Below are 14879 nucleotides of genomic sequence, written 5' to 3' on the forward strand. Positions count from 1 at the left end.
CATTAGTAAATTATGAAAAAGGTATTGCCATTGTCATTTCTAAACCATCAGTAGTAAAATGTAGAACTTTTATAAATAGGCCCCAACATTTCACTAAAAAGTGAGTATGCGGTTGTTACATACCACTGGTTGAGAAAGTGACCTAGAAATAATAGTAACTGCCTTAGCAAAAAGACAATATATTACACATTTGTACCTATCTTCATTTTTTTAAATGTTATTTAAAATGCTCAATTACTAAGCAAGGGATGTATGCTGTCCATGTAAAAGTGGTTTTGTTATCAGACTGAGTCTTGTGCTGGTGACAGATGAATCTTAAGGGAATTCATTTTACTCTGAATAGGTTTATTAGTGCTGTTAAATTGCAATAAAAAGGTTTTCTTCTGTTAATTTGTCTTAGGGAGCCATAATGCAGGCAAGCATTCATTCATGTTGTGATCATAAACAGACATTTTATAAGGCACTAATTAAATGTTTAATGTAGCAGACTAGTGAAAGCAGAATAACAATAGTAACATCTGCATCAATATTGGGATTAAAGAGCACACAGATGTTGGTTTAACTTCAAACCCTCCTGCTGAATGTTCCGTTATGTGAATGCAGCTTCTAGATACAAGCTTCCATTTGTTTGCAGAGGGCTGGAATGAAGAAGAAAGGACTCTACTGTCAGTGATCATTATGCAAGCAAGGAAGGCCTCCATAGTAGACAAACTATATCACTGATCATTTTACTTCTGCATAAATGATTTCTCTAGAAAATGGCAGCAGTATTGCTAACTCAAACCCAGCTACAATGTGTACGTTACTGATAAAATAAATTACTAGAAAAATAATGGCAACTAATCCCAAGAACTGTTAATAAATGCAGCTCAATATGACATTTTCTTTTCAGATAGGAAATACAGCAGTCACTACTAAGAATTAAGGCTTACTAAAACTGTTATATTATTTATGCTCAGGGCCATGCCGCCAATAAGGTGGATTGATAAGGTGCCTTAGGCGGCACTCATTGAGGCATGGTGGGAGGAATGGCAAGAGAGGCTGGAGTGTTCTCAGTGTATGTGCAGCCTTGTGTATGTTCACCCCAAAATTATATTGCTTAATTGGTGGAGTCCTAGCAAAATCAGAGAATGATCAACTCACTGACATAGCCATGTTTATACTTATTACCTATATTACTTCACCTTCAAGAGTTTCCCCATTAGGACTGGGGGTAAGGGGGCACCACCAGTCCTCCTGTGCCAGGTCCAGGCCAGCGAGGGGGGGGGGAGGGGGCATGCAGCAGGGTAAATTGGATGTGAACAGGTAGGGTGATCGACTTAGCAGGGGGCAATTACCAGAAACTGATCCCCTGTATGGTTTTCTCTGCAGCAGCTGAACGCTGGCTTCTTCTCTTCTTCCTCCCACTGGCTTTCAGCTGCTGCAGAGAGAGCCATACAGGGGATCAGTTCCAGTAATTGCCCCCCTCCCCACTGTGCCAATCACTTTCCCTGTGCACCATACATTTCTCCTCACCCCAGGTCCCTCTACTCCCAATGTGCTGCAGGCTTATCTCCTCTTCCTCTCCCTGGCAGGAAGGAGAGTGGGGGAAGGGTCTATCAAATATGTTATATTTACCAACACTTTCCTTTCCTTAATAAAACAATGAGTGGTCGGTACCAATCACTCACTGTATCCATTCATAACTGAAGCATAGTAAAACTTTGTTTATTTGGGAGGGGGGGGGGGGGGCTGTCAAGTTAGCTGTATGGGGTCCTGTTGTTTCTAACAGCATCCCTGCCTTTAACCCCCCTGGCGGTATTACCGAGTGTAGCTCGGGGTTAACTTTCAGTACCAAAAGTGATAACCCCGTGCTACACTCGGGATTACCATGCAGCGTTGCTCCGGGATCCCTGTTTCACTACCTTGTCCTGCGCTCCCGCGATGTCCCCCTTGCAGTGTCCCAGGCCATCTCCTCCGGCCGATGCCAGCATCCGTCTTCCGGGTTCCGTTCCCTGCGAGCATCGGGACGTACAGGACATACGGGGGATTGAACCTGCAGGAAATTAAAGAATTTTAAAAGTGACATTCACTCAATACACTAAAATCACATAGTAAAACATTACTGTATCAAACCATTTCACATACATTTTGTCCCTAGTGCTTTGTCCTGTGCCCTCCCCACATTTTTACTGTTCTTTCTGCCTGGAAACTGAGAAACGTCCATGGCATCCAAAAAGCCTCTCTTTAGGTCAAAAGCAATTTTAGACCAGCTAGAGAACAGAGATAGTAAATTAGAACCACTTGCAGAATTGAGTGATAATGATTCGTGGGGAAATTCGTCATCAGACAATGAAAATGATTTTGCGACTAATATCAGTGATGTGCGAACTTGGTGCTCTATTTCAAATTTTAGTGTTTTTGGTTTGATTACATTATTGAATTAAATGTATTATTATTATATTATTATTTTTTATGATTATTTATTATATTATAATTTATGATTTTGTGTTTCAAATTTGATCATACCCGGGATGTTTACTAGACTCTTGTTCGGACAGATTTCAGTGATTTATTCCTAAGAATTACAGGCCTACAATAAAAAAACGACATATTTCCATGCAAAAAAAGGACCGCTTTGAGCACAGAAATATTGACATAATCAGGCTGCTAGGGAGGTTAATATTTGCTTTACTTACCTCTCGATGCAGTCGTTCATTGCTGCAGAAGCCTGAGCTTGAGGAGAACAAAATTTTGTGGAATTTGTACTCTCCTAGTAACCAATTGCACTGCAGCCAACTAGTTCAGAGGAAAGGCTCTAATAATTAAAAAGGAGTAGTACAGAGCAAATGTACTTTACATTTTTTAAAATGAAAACTGTAAATAAAGTCCAGTTATTGAAAGGCTTTACAGTGAAATAAATTGTATTATGGTAACTGTATGTAATTAAAATGTGTAATAAAAGTATTCAGGATATACATTCCCTTTTGATCTCACATGCCTTTATTTATATTTTCCTCACATGTTGAGCATATGCAGGCAGAACACTGCAGAGGTGCCTACAATGGTCACCAGGTCACCATTTATTCATGTGTTGTAAACCTTTTTTCCAAGGGAAATGGTTGCTGTAGTTGCTTAAAATTATTAGCTGAAGCTGATTAGTACTTAGTTTGTCTTTGTTTAATTTATCCATCTAGTCCATCTAAAACTACTAGTTGATACTAGTGTGATAGACTCTGTCTCATGCCTTTTTTTTAATATTTGGTCTCTGATCGCATGCAATATCATATTTATATTAAAAAGTTACCAACAGCACAACCCTCCACTTATTTCTTCTGCATAATACTTTTAACAATGCCAGCCAGTGTCAGCTATGGAGACAGGCAGACAGTTGAAGGCAGTTTGCCTTGAGCAGACATGGCTACATTCAGTGAAAATGGTATATACATGGCCAACAGGGATGCTACTGGAATATATTTTAAGGTACCCATGAACCCTCCCAGAGTTGATATCTGAAAGATACATACTTTTTCTCATAACATGTTTACTTTTAGTACTGTTTTTGTGGACATGGGGTATAATACTGGCCACACATGAGGTTTGTCATCTGATAATCTGACCAGTTGGTTTCTGCAGTGCAGAATATGTTTATATGTGACTTGCATATAGAAGAGATTTTGTAAGCATCTAACCAATATATTACATCCTTGGTAGCTTCACGTTCACTAACATATGCTAGCTTCCTGGCTGACATGCTGGTCATTTTGCTTTAATATTTTCAATCATTGCCCTGGATCAAGTATGCAGCTAAGGATGTCTGATTTTCCTCTGATTTCCTTATCTGCAAAAATTGTATTTAATTTGCAAAACTACAACGTTGTATTCACTCTATTCACTCCTAGAACTTGTTCATTGTTCAGGATTTAGCAATTTTTTATTGTATTAAAATCTGTCACATTTCACTCTGAGATTTGTAATGTTATATACACTATATTCTGATATAACCTACTATGATCAATCATCGCAATCTCTCTCCCCACTTAAATCCAAAATCAGTGAATACTTATAAACACCCCTTGTTGCCTGCTGAACACAAAAACAATGGTTCACACCTCACTATCTTATTAAATTCACAAATTACTAATGCAGCGCAACTCTCTAAATTAATAATTGTTAGAAAACGTAAATACTCCTGTGAAAAACATATATAAGTGACCCCAAAACTAAAAAGTTCATAAACAATCCCCTCAGTGACATGTATCATTTCTATGAATGTTTTATCCTTTGGTAGTGTTCAGTGATCCTCCACCACACCAGGTGAAAAACCTGCTCAACTCAAGAAAAGAAAATATGCGCTCATCTGGGTGTATTCCACTTCTCAGTCACAGTGACATATCTTCTTATCTCCTCTCGCCTTTCACTTACTCTGACATCAGTCCAAAAAAGATCTCATGCAACAAAAAGACAGAAACATAGTGCTCTCTGTATAACACTTTACTGTATCCCCCACTAAAATTACATTTACAGATATAAAAGCATAAAAAGTGTGTTTTATGAGGCTTGTGCATCAAACAGTTATTGAATTTGGTATTTATTTGGGCTGTCATATATGAACCTTTAATTGTACTATAATGTTTTTAAATTTTATGGAGAATTTTTTCATGAGTGTCATTACTTTTCTGGAAGCATGAAAAATACCTCTATGCAGGTCTTTGGAGACAGAGGTTGATATACAGTGCTCAGCATAAATGAGTACACCCCAACAGGTTTGTCCACAAACCTTTACATTCCTTTGAGAATCAACATTTTCTATAGGACACTATACTACAAAATACTCCCACAAATTCGGGCCATTGATTGCAAACAAGATTTTTTAATTTGCACACACAAAAAGTATTTTTCCTAACAAATTCATTCAAGACCATGTTGCAAAAATGAATACACCCTAATGAAAATCTTAGGAGCAAAGCTAAATTTTAGACAAAAAAATCCTAATTAACAAGAATTCAACTACAGGTGAGTCTATTTATACATTAAACAGGTATACAACAGACAGTTGATTATAAAAGGGCATTATTTAACACATAACACCCCTTCCTATTTCATGCTGTCAGCAATGGCACCACATGGAAGAAAAATGTTACTAGGCCTGAGAAAGAAAACTATTTCTTTACAAAAGAAAGGTGAAGGCTAAAAGAAGATCAGCAAAGTTTTACTTATCAGTCAGAATGCTTTAGCAAAAGTGACACAAAAATGTAATTAAGATAGAACTACGATCATCTCACGACCAGATCACCCACGAACGTTAACACCTTGTCAGGAGCATCTTCTGATGAGAAGGGTTGAAGAAAATCAGCATGCTAATTCACTGCAGTTAGCTAAAGAAGTAAAAAGCCAAACTTGAGCAATTGTTTCCTGTCGCACATTATGGTGTACACTGCAGAGGAATGTCATGCATGGGTGTCGTCCACGAAAGAAGCCTCTCCTACAGCCCATGCACAAAAAAGCCCACGCAGAATTTGCCAGGGCCCTAGCTGAAAAAGAAGACTACTGGGACTCTGAACTTGGGAGTGATGAGACCAAGAAAAATGCTTTTGGAAGTGCTGGCTTCAAAACTGTATGGTGCAAAGGTAAGGAGTACAAAGAAAAATGCATGGTGCCTACAGTGAAACATGGTTGGGGCAGTGTCCTTCTGTGGGGCTGCATGGATGCTGCTGGTGTTGGGGAGCTGTATTTCATTTATGGTATCATTAATTCACAGATGTACAGCTCTATTTTGAAAGAGAAGATGCTAACCTCACTCTGTGCCATCGTCGTCATGCACTTTTCCAACATGACAATGATCCAAAACACACATCTAAGGCCAATATTGCATTTCTAAAGAAGAACAGGGTAAGAGTGATTCAGTGGACAAGTATGTCTCCTGATCTGAACCCAATCGAACACCTATGGGGAATTCTGAAGAGACAAGTTGAGCATCACTCTCCATTCAGCATCCAGGCTCTAAAAGAGGTCTTTCTTGAAGAATGGAATAAGATGTTGCAATATGTCACCAACTTGTTCATTCCATGCCTAGAAGGTGCTGTCTTTGCAAATCATGGAGGTCATACAAAGTACTAGCTGTAGTAGTTTTTGTTGTGGGGTGTATTCATTTTTGCATCAACTAATTAGAGTAAAACTGAAGATTTTGTAATCAAAGTTAAAATATATACCTTACTTTTCATGTAATGAGCTAAACAAATGTTCTATAAAACTCAGTTTTGTCAACATTTTGTGCTCTTGTGTTCATTGAGACATTGGTTAAAATCTTACTTTTCAAAAGGGGTGTACTCAATTATGCTGAGCACTGTATATACAGTGTATAATGTCTAAGATAAACATAATTATAATCTGAAATCAATTAGCCTCAATCATTAGCAGTGATTATTTGTAAGCTGCTATTGTGAACCATAGATACTTTAATTAAGAGGAGATGGAAGGATAGAGAAAATTATGTTTACAACAAAGCAGGTGTCTGACTCAGGCTCAGGTGTGGTCTAGCTCATTATTTCTAAGCTTCAAATTGAACTCCAAGCAGATACAAAATACCATGTAATTGTGGCATATGTTTCTTTAAGAATTAAATATATTTTTTTATATAGAACTGGCTTAGCATGTGACAATCCTCTCTGAAGTAGCAGACGATCTTTCAGGGTAGAGCCCAGAAAACCTTAGGTAAAGTGATGGAGAAATCAGTGTGTCTGCTTCAGCACAATTACATGTTATTCTCAAGAGCCCAATAAAGTAGAGTTTCCCATACTTGTTGCAGACCTGCTATAAATAAAACCCTATCTCAGTGTAGCCACTTTCACATGGCTGTTGCACACTTCAGCCCTAGTCTCCTTACTGTCATCAATTCATTCACTTTACATACTGCCATCAATGCATTCACTTTACATACTGCCTGTAGAGGTTATTCAGAATTGCTCTATTGAAGGGGCACACACATAGTTTTCTTCTTGATGCAGAACTTCTCAATGTAAAACACACTGACTTAATCAGCAGATCAGACATGCACTTTAAAGGATAAGGGCACCTTAAAAAAAATAAATGCACATTTTTTGTAGGTAAAAAATGTGCATTTATATTTTTCTTTCTTGGGAGCCTGCAAAGCATCGCACCCATGATCAACTGATCGCAGGTGCAATGTCAGACTCTTGCAGACTGTCAATACACTATCTGCCCCGTAACTCCAATATAGGCAGGCAGGTACTGGAGTCCAGGAGGCTCAATGGAGTATGAGAGCACTCACCAGAGCCCCCACAGTTCATTGACAGTTCAGTCACAATGGCTGATGGGATTTGTAGGCATTCATTCACAGAACTCTGTGAATAAATGACATGGCTGTGTGGGGGCAGAAATGTTTTCAAATTGTGACAGTGGGTGCAAGGAGAATGTCCCCCACTCATTGTCACAAGGAGGGGGCTGATCAGACGTGAGGTGGTGGATACTCAACATGTTATGTGTTACACCCTAAATACAGGAGAGAGAAAGGTGAATATATTCTTTAATAGGAGGAACATGTTCAAAAGTGGATTGACCTTTGTTGTTGCCTGTCATGACATAGCATCATTAAGTTCCATTCCTCATATCCTGAGGCACTTTGACTACCTGGAAAAACATGATCCATAATTGCATTCCTCCCAGGACACATGAACCCCATGGAGCATTCACATGGTGGCCTAACTATCTGTTCCATTGCAGCAGAAAGGTGGTACTCTGCTGACTACCTCTGCAGAAAGACCTTTTTCACCCATCAGCCTAAATCCTTGCCTGGAAGAGGATTTTCTCCAGTCATTGAACAGGACCTCTGTTGCTATACTACAATGGAATTTGCCTCCTTTAAACAATTGATCAGCAGCATTTCAATTAGCAGATGAAGGGTGATCAGTTTTGATTAGCATATACATACTTTCAAAAGGGCAGAGCATGACATCATCAATGTGTTTTTGCTCCCTGATTGTCCTATCACAGTTTGGGCAGGTCTTGAACCAAGCTGTATTTTTTTTAACAAATTGTAGCTTGTGATGGCTCCAAGGCGTTCCTATGCTGTCCTGAATACTGTTGTGTATCAAAAATACCTTCACAGAGTTACAGTATTTTATAAACCATCTCAATTTCTTCACAACAGAAAAATATAAAAATGTTAGCTAAAATTTTGTGAGTTTACAGTTTACATAGAAAAAAATTCGTTTTTTCTCAGCAAACCTTGTATACTTTAAAGTCTATGAACTTCTCTGTTTGTACCCTTATGGTATATTAAATATACAAGCATTTTGTCATATCTGTTTGATATATACAGAATGACCTGTCCACTTTAAGTGTACAGGTACAAAGTACAATATGATTAGCCTTTAAGTTGTAGAAATCTAAGAGTGAGAGAATTTAGGAAAAAAAAAACACCAGGAAGGGCTGTCACCACTTAATCCCCAAAAATGGTTTCTGTTTCAGCACACAGCTGGGCTCAGGTGATGAGTGCACTTTTGGCAGATGAACAGCTATTTTTCTGTACTTGCAGGATCTTTAAAGGTACAAAACATGGAGAAAGGTACTTGTATTGCAGAGATGTATCACTGTATGATTCTCTTTTATTTTTCCCTCACTCATTAAGAGCCTATGCTCATAAATGTGTTTCCTATGCCTTTCAAAAGTTCTGCTTTCATTGAAAATCTAAGGAAGAATTATAAGCAAGAAGCAAGAAAGAGAGTATTAATTAAGCTAACTTGGGGTTAGGAAGTCTGACTGTGCACACTGCACACTGTACACTGATACCGATGAGGTTTATTTGGGGGATAAGGGTCTAATAGTGTACACTAACACCAATAAAGCTTATTTGGGTGATGTGATCTAATAATGCACATTGAATGGCCTTTGCCAAATGACTGTAGTAATTAGGGTGTTGTTCAATGGTGTAATTTCTATTTTTGTACATTTTCTTTTGTTTGTTTTTTTCTTAGGGCTCCTATAAAAATTTTGGCATGGACCACTGTGATTTCTAGTTGCGTCCCTGTTCAAAAATATGCCAGTATGGAAAAATACTGTATCTTCAGTTTAAAATACATATGTACCCTTTTTTGAGCAGATCACAATTATTCCCAGACACTCACATACACTCTTTTATGTTTTTGGCATTGAAAATACCTATCACTAGAGCATGGAAATCAGCAGGGGTAGAAATTGTAGTGACCAAATAAAAAAATGCCAAAATCACACTGTACAAAAACTAATCATGCATTTCACAGGAAACAGAACAGATTTGAGAAGGTCTGGAAGCTGTGAATGGGCTACATACAGTCCCCTAATTGAATTAGGGTTGGGGGGAGGTGTCGGAGTGGGTCCCTGTTACTCCTCCTTCTTGTATATCTTTCCTTTGAAGTTCCATGTTTTCTCTGTTATGGCTCTTTCTTTGAATGGTATAGCTAGTGGATAATGCTCTTATGGTAATGGTGATGAGCTTGGTTGGATCTGAACTTTAAGTCTTTATTGAAGCCCTTGAATCATTTGGGCTCTAAGCCAGGCACTCAGTCTTGGGGCCTATTCCCAGACACCTGTTCTGACCTAACAGATCCCTATAACACCTTGCTGTACATGTCAGTAGTGCTTTGTTGATTTTGATGGAGTATATGCAGCACAAATTGCTAGCCAAACATTTATGAAGAATTTTCTTTATTGTACTCAATAAAATATTTGGAACAGAAAAAATGCATATGTATCTTTTTTTTTTATAAAAAACCCTTAACAGGTTACCTTGCCCCCCCACCCACCCGACCTTAGTTATTATAGTCAGCCCTTATATGCAGTGATGTCTTGCTTTATACTGTCCAGCTCTTTACTGCACAAGGCAGGGTCTAGATGTAAAGCACAATGGGCATCACAGTGGCTAAATGGTTAGCACTTCCGCCTGGCAATACTAGGGTGTTGATTCGAATCCCAACCATGGCACCTGCCTGGAGTTTGCATGCTCTCCCTGTGCCTGCGTGGGTTTCCTCCGTGTACTCCGGTTTCCTCCCACACTCCAAAGAAATGCAGGTAGGTTAATTGGCTCCTGTCTAAATTGTCCCTAGTATGTGTATGTATGAATGTGAGTAATGGACCTTGGGTTGTATGCCCCTTGAGGGTTAGGGACTGATGTGAATGTACAATATATATGTAAAGCACTGCATAAATTGACAGCGCTATATAAGTACCTGAAATAATAATAATGTAATTTTCTTTCTAGAGCTAAGTCACCACAAAAAGCCCATCACAATGCAGTATTAAGTGGGACTGCACTGTATGTGAGGTCTGATTTTGTTGTATATTAGTTAAGTGAGAGATCACATGCAGGTTTTCCTAAAAAATGAACACCTGTACTTTTAATGACATGATCACAATAATACAAATAATACATACATAAAGAGACATTGATCTCCTAGATTGTAAGCTCCAAGGAGCAGGGCCCTCCTAACCCTCTTGTATTGAACTGTATTGTTGCTGTATTGTCTCCCATTATATTATAAAGTGCTGAGCAAACTGTTGGCGCTATATAAATCCTGTATAATAATAATAATAATAATCTTGCACAAGTTAAAATGTAAATATGGTAAAAAACACAGTTGTTATGCAAGGATGCAAAAGCACGTTTTTCTCATGTGAGAAAAAAGAAGCTTAGTTGTTTCTTATTAGTAGGATGCACTGTTTAGAAAAAAATTTAATAGACCTGCAGTTTATTATCCTAATCACAACTTGAAACAGTAAGAGTTGCTCCCCAGTGTCCTATCCAACTAGTTTGTTAAATGGCTTGTCCAACTTGATCAATACAGCTCTATCTGCACAACTGATGAGCCACAACACCAACATTTTACACCTCAATGCAATCAAAAGTCTCACTTTTCACACTTTTCCTTTATTAAACACTTCTTTCTTTTTTTTTTAGAAGGAAATATTTCAAGCCTAACTATGGAGACTCAGAGAATTATCAGCAACACTGTCAAAACAGCAAGCATCCACAGCAGCTTCGTGGGTGTTAATCTGTTTGGGTTACAAACCGAATAAAGGACGTATTAGTTATTGTGCACAAGTCAAAGGTTAGTGCATACCCACATTATAAATATGTGATAGTGCAGTGCCCTGGGATTAATTCAGTTTGTACCTCTATACATACTCCTGACATGCAATCAGCGCAGTGAAATACTCATTACTGCCTGGCTGTCTTTTGTAGACAATTTCAATTATATTGGCATTTGAATGGCTGAAGAAACCCTTTAGGCTGGCTTCCGAGATTAGATTTAAAGGCTGTGTAAATTAACAAAGTTGCAAACACCATATTATCTGCCAGGCAAAGGAGGGCACATGATAGAATGACAGTGAAGCTGACAAAATTGTTAAAATCAGTTGGAAGGCTTGATATTTTAATTTGCTGCACAAGCTCACACAAAAAAGTGTTTGGTATGCCGCTTGCCTGTACACGGAACCTTTATACGTCTGTCCCTTTCGCTAATCTGTAATGAAATCTGCTGCTCTGCAAGTTTATTAGCCTATGTGCATTGTATTCAGACACAGTTCTGCCAGACCTTACTTTCTTGTTATGTTGGATACAATTTACCTTTAAATTTGACACTTTGCTATAATTATTTATAAAGGATTTCAATAGGACCACTAATTATATATACATTTATCAGATATACACATATTGCAAGGTTATTATTATATATTTCACTTTGGTTTTCTTTTTACAATAGTTATTAATTTCATCACAATTTAGAGTGTGCTTCCAAATTCAATTAGTTTACAATTGATGCTACTTTTTGATTCACGTTACTAAAAGATATTTTTTTTTTAAATGAAAACAACAAACATATTATACTTACCTGCCCTCTGCACAGAACGTCCCTGAACCTCCTCTTCTGGGGTCCCTCAATCGTGCTCTAGGCTCCTCCTTTTCTGTGTCTGTTTTCTTTTCTGTAGCAAGCTACCCAGCAGGTTATATTTTTAGGGTATCCTGTGGTAATGATTGATAAGGTAATACAGAATATATAATGGAGGAAACACTGAAAATATGACCTGTTGGAGGCAGCTGGGTGAATATTAGACTAGAAAAGCACTGAAAAACATTAGCTCAAGTACTTTTCCACTTTTTCAGTCACATTGGGATAACACCTACATTATATTTGTTACATGTCCCAATTCACATAGCAACTTAATTTTTTTTTTTAAATCTGCAGCTTATCTTATTAGATGCTCTATTCTGGACCCTCCACCATGGAAAATACAGTGTAGTTATATTTGTTTGTGACGGGACTGGGCAACTATGTTAGCTATAATTAACCCTGTTTGTATTGTGCAGGCAGATCTTTATTATCAGTTGTAACTAGATGTGAACAGTTTGTCCTAATAAAGGGTTAAGAAATGTAGAAACTGCCCTTCTGCATTGTATGACCTTGGGACAGGTTCACTTTAACATTGTTCAAAAAATCTTGCAAACAGCCATAACACCTTGTCCTAAGAAACATCTAAAGGGTAAGACATATATCTAAAAACATTTTTTCGGTATGCTGTGTGAATGGGAGCACATAACAAACACATAGTAGGTTTTTTCTCAAATTTGATCGCAAAAGTGGAAATAACATTTTGAAAGTGGTTCTAAATGTTAAAGGGTTTTTGTTACCTCTCTCCATTCCTTGTTGCTACCCCTATCTACCCCTAGAATGCAGTTGCTTTACAGTAAATGGCACACAGACCATCCGCCCCTGTGGGAGGATGATTGGGAGGATTGTTGTTTACAATGCCTCCCTACCATGATCTTGGCTAGGGACCAATTTACATAACTATAATTCATAGAGTATATTACACCCTACGGCGACTGGCTGCGATATATCCTGGTAGATCGGCAACATGTCCTCTTTGTGATATGGCAGAAGGCACGTTTCACCATATGCTTTGGGAAACTTCAAAACTAAATGCAACTCCGCTCAGCCCCCCTTATACTTACCTGAGCTCGATATTGATTCAAGGCAGTGCACGAGAGCAGTAACTCTCTCTGCTCCCTCCCTCCTCATAGGCTCAGAGACATCACCCACAGCCAGTGAGAAGGGAGTGGGGGATGGGGACAAGACATGCTCTGTGTGCTATGGTGGGTACTTGGTGGGGGGATGAGCCAGGACAGGAGTGTCGATAGGTGACCTGAGAGAGAAGGATCAGGCTGCTCCGTGCACAACCATTGCACAGAGCAGGTAAATTTGATATATTTATTGTAAACAATTATGGGCTTACAATCATTTTAAACACTTATGAAACTGAGGATTTTTTTTTTTACAGATTTCAGCTAGATAAGTGAAATTTACCAACTTAATAATCTTGTTGTTTGTTTATTTGATGATTAAATACAGTCATGGCCGAAATTGTTGGCACCCTTGATATTTCTCCAGGAAATCATGTATTTCTCACGAAACGTATTGCATTAACACATGTTTTGCTATACACATGTTTATTCCCTTTGTGTGTATTGGGACAAAACAAAAAAAGGGAGGAAAGAAAGCAAATTCGACATAATGTCACACAAACCTCCAAAAATGGGCTGGACAAAAGTATTGGCACCCTTTCACAACTGCGGATAAATAAGAATGTTACAAGCATGTGATGCTCCTGTAAACTCACCTGGGGCAAGTAACAGGTGTGGGCAATATAGAAATCACACCTGAAAGCAGATAAAAAGGAGAGACGTTCACTTAACCTTTGCATTGTGTGTCTGTCTGTGCCACACTAAGCATGGACAACAGAAAGAGGAGACGAGAACTGTCTGAGGACCTGAGAACCAAAATTGTGGCAAAATATCAACAATCTCAAGGTTACAAGTCCATCTCCAGAGAACTAGATTTGCCTTTGTCCACAGTGCGCAACATTATCAAGAAGTTTGCAACCCATGGCACTGTAGCTAATCTCCCTGGTCGTGGACGGATGAGGAAAATTGATGAAAGATTGCAACGCAGAATAGTCCGGATGGTGGATAAGCAGCCCCAAACATGTTCCAAAGACATTCAAGCTGTCCTGCAAGCTCAGGGAGCATCAGTGTCAGCGCGAACTATCCGTCGACATTTAAATGAAATGAAACGCTATGGCAGGAGACCCAGGAGGACCCCACTGCTGACACAGAGACATAAAAAAGCAAGACTACAGTTTGCCAAAATGTACTTGAGTAAGCCAAAAGCCTTCTGGGAAAACGTCTTGTGGACAGATGAGACCAAGATAGAGCTTTTCGGTAAAGCACATCATTCTACTGTTTACCGAAAACGGAATGAGGCCTACAAAGAACAAAACACAGTACCTACGGTAAAATATGGTGGAGGTTCAATGATGTTTTGGGGTTGTTTTGCTGCCTCTGGCACTGGGTGCCTTGACTGTGTGCAAGGCATCATGAAATCTGAGGATTACCAAAGGATTTTGGGTCGCACTGTAGGGCCCAGTGTCAGAAAGCTGGGTTTGCGTCCAAGATCCTGGGTCTTCCAGCAGGACAATGACCCCAAACATACGTCAAAAAGCACTCAGAAATGGATGGCAAAGAAGCGCTGGAGAGTTCTGAAGTGGCCAGCAATGAGCCCAGATCTAAATCCCATTGAACACCTGTGGAGAGATCTTAAAATTGCTGTTGGGAAAAGGTGTCCTTCCAATAAGAGAGACCTGGAGCTGTTTGCAAAGGAAGAGTGGTCCAAAATTCCGGGTGAGAGGTGTCAGAAGCTTATTGATGGTTATAGGAAGCGACTGATTTCAGTTATGTTTTCCAAAGGGTGTGCAACCAAATATTAAGTTAAGGGTGCCAATACTTTTGTCCAGCCCATTTTTGGGGTTTTGTGTGACATTATGTCATATTTGCTTTTCTGCCTCTG

The sequence above is a fragment of the Staurois parvus genome, unplaced genomic scaffold (assembly GCF_062004578.1).
Source record: "Staurois parvus isolate SC_StPar_1 unplaced genomic scaffold, SC_StPar_1.0 ptg000712l, whole genome shotgun sequence".
NCBI lineage: Eukaryota > Metazoa > Chordata > Amphibia > Anura > Ranidae > Staurois > Staurois parvus.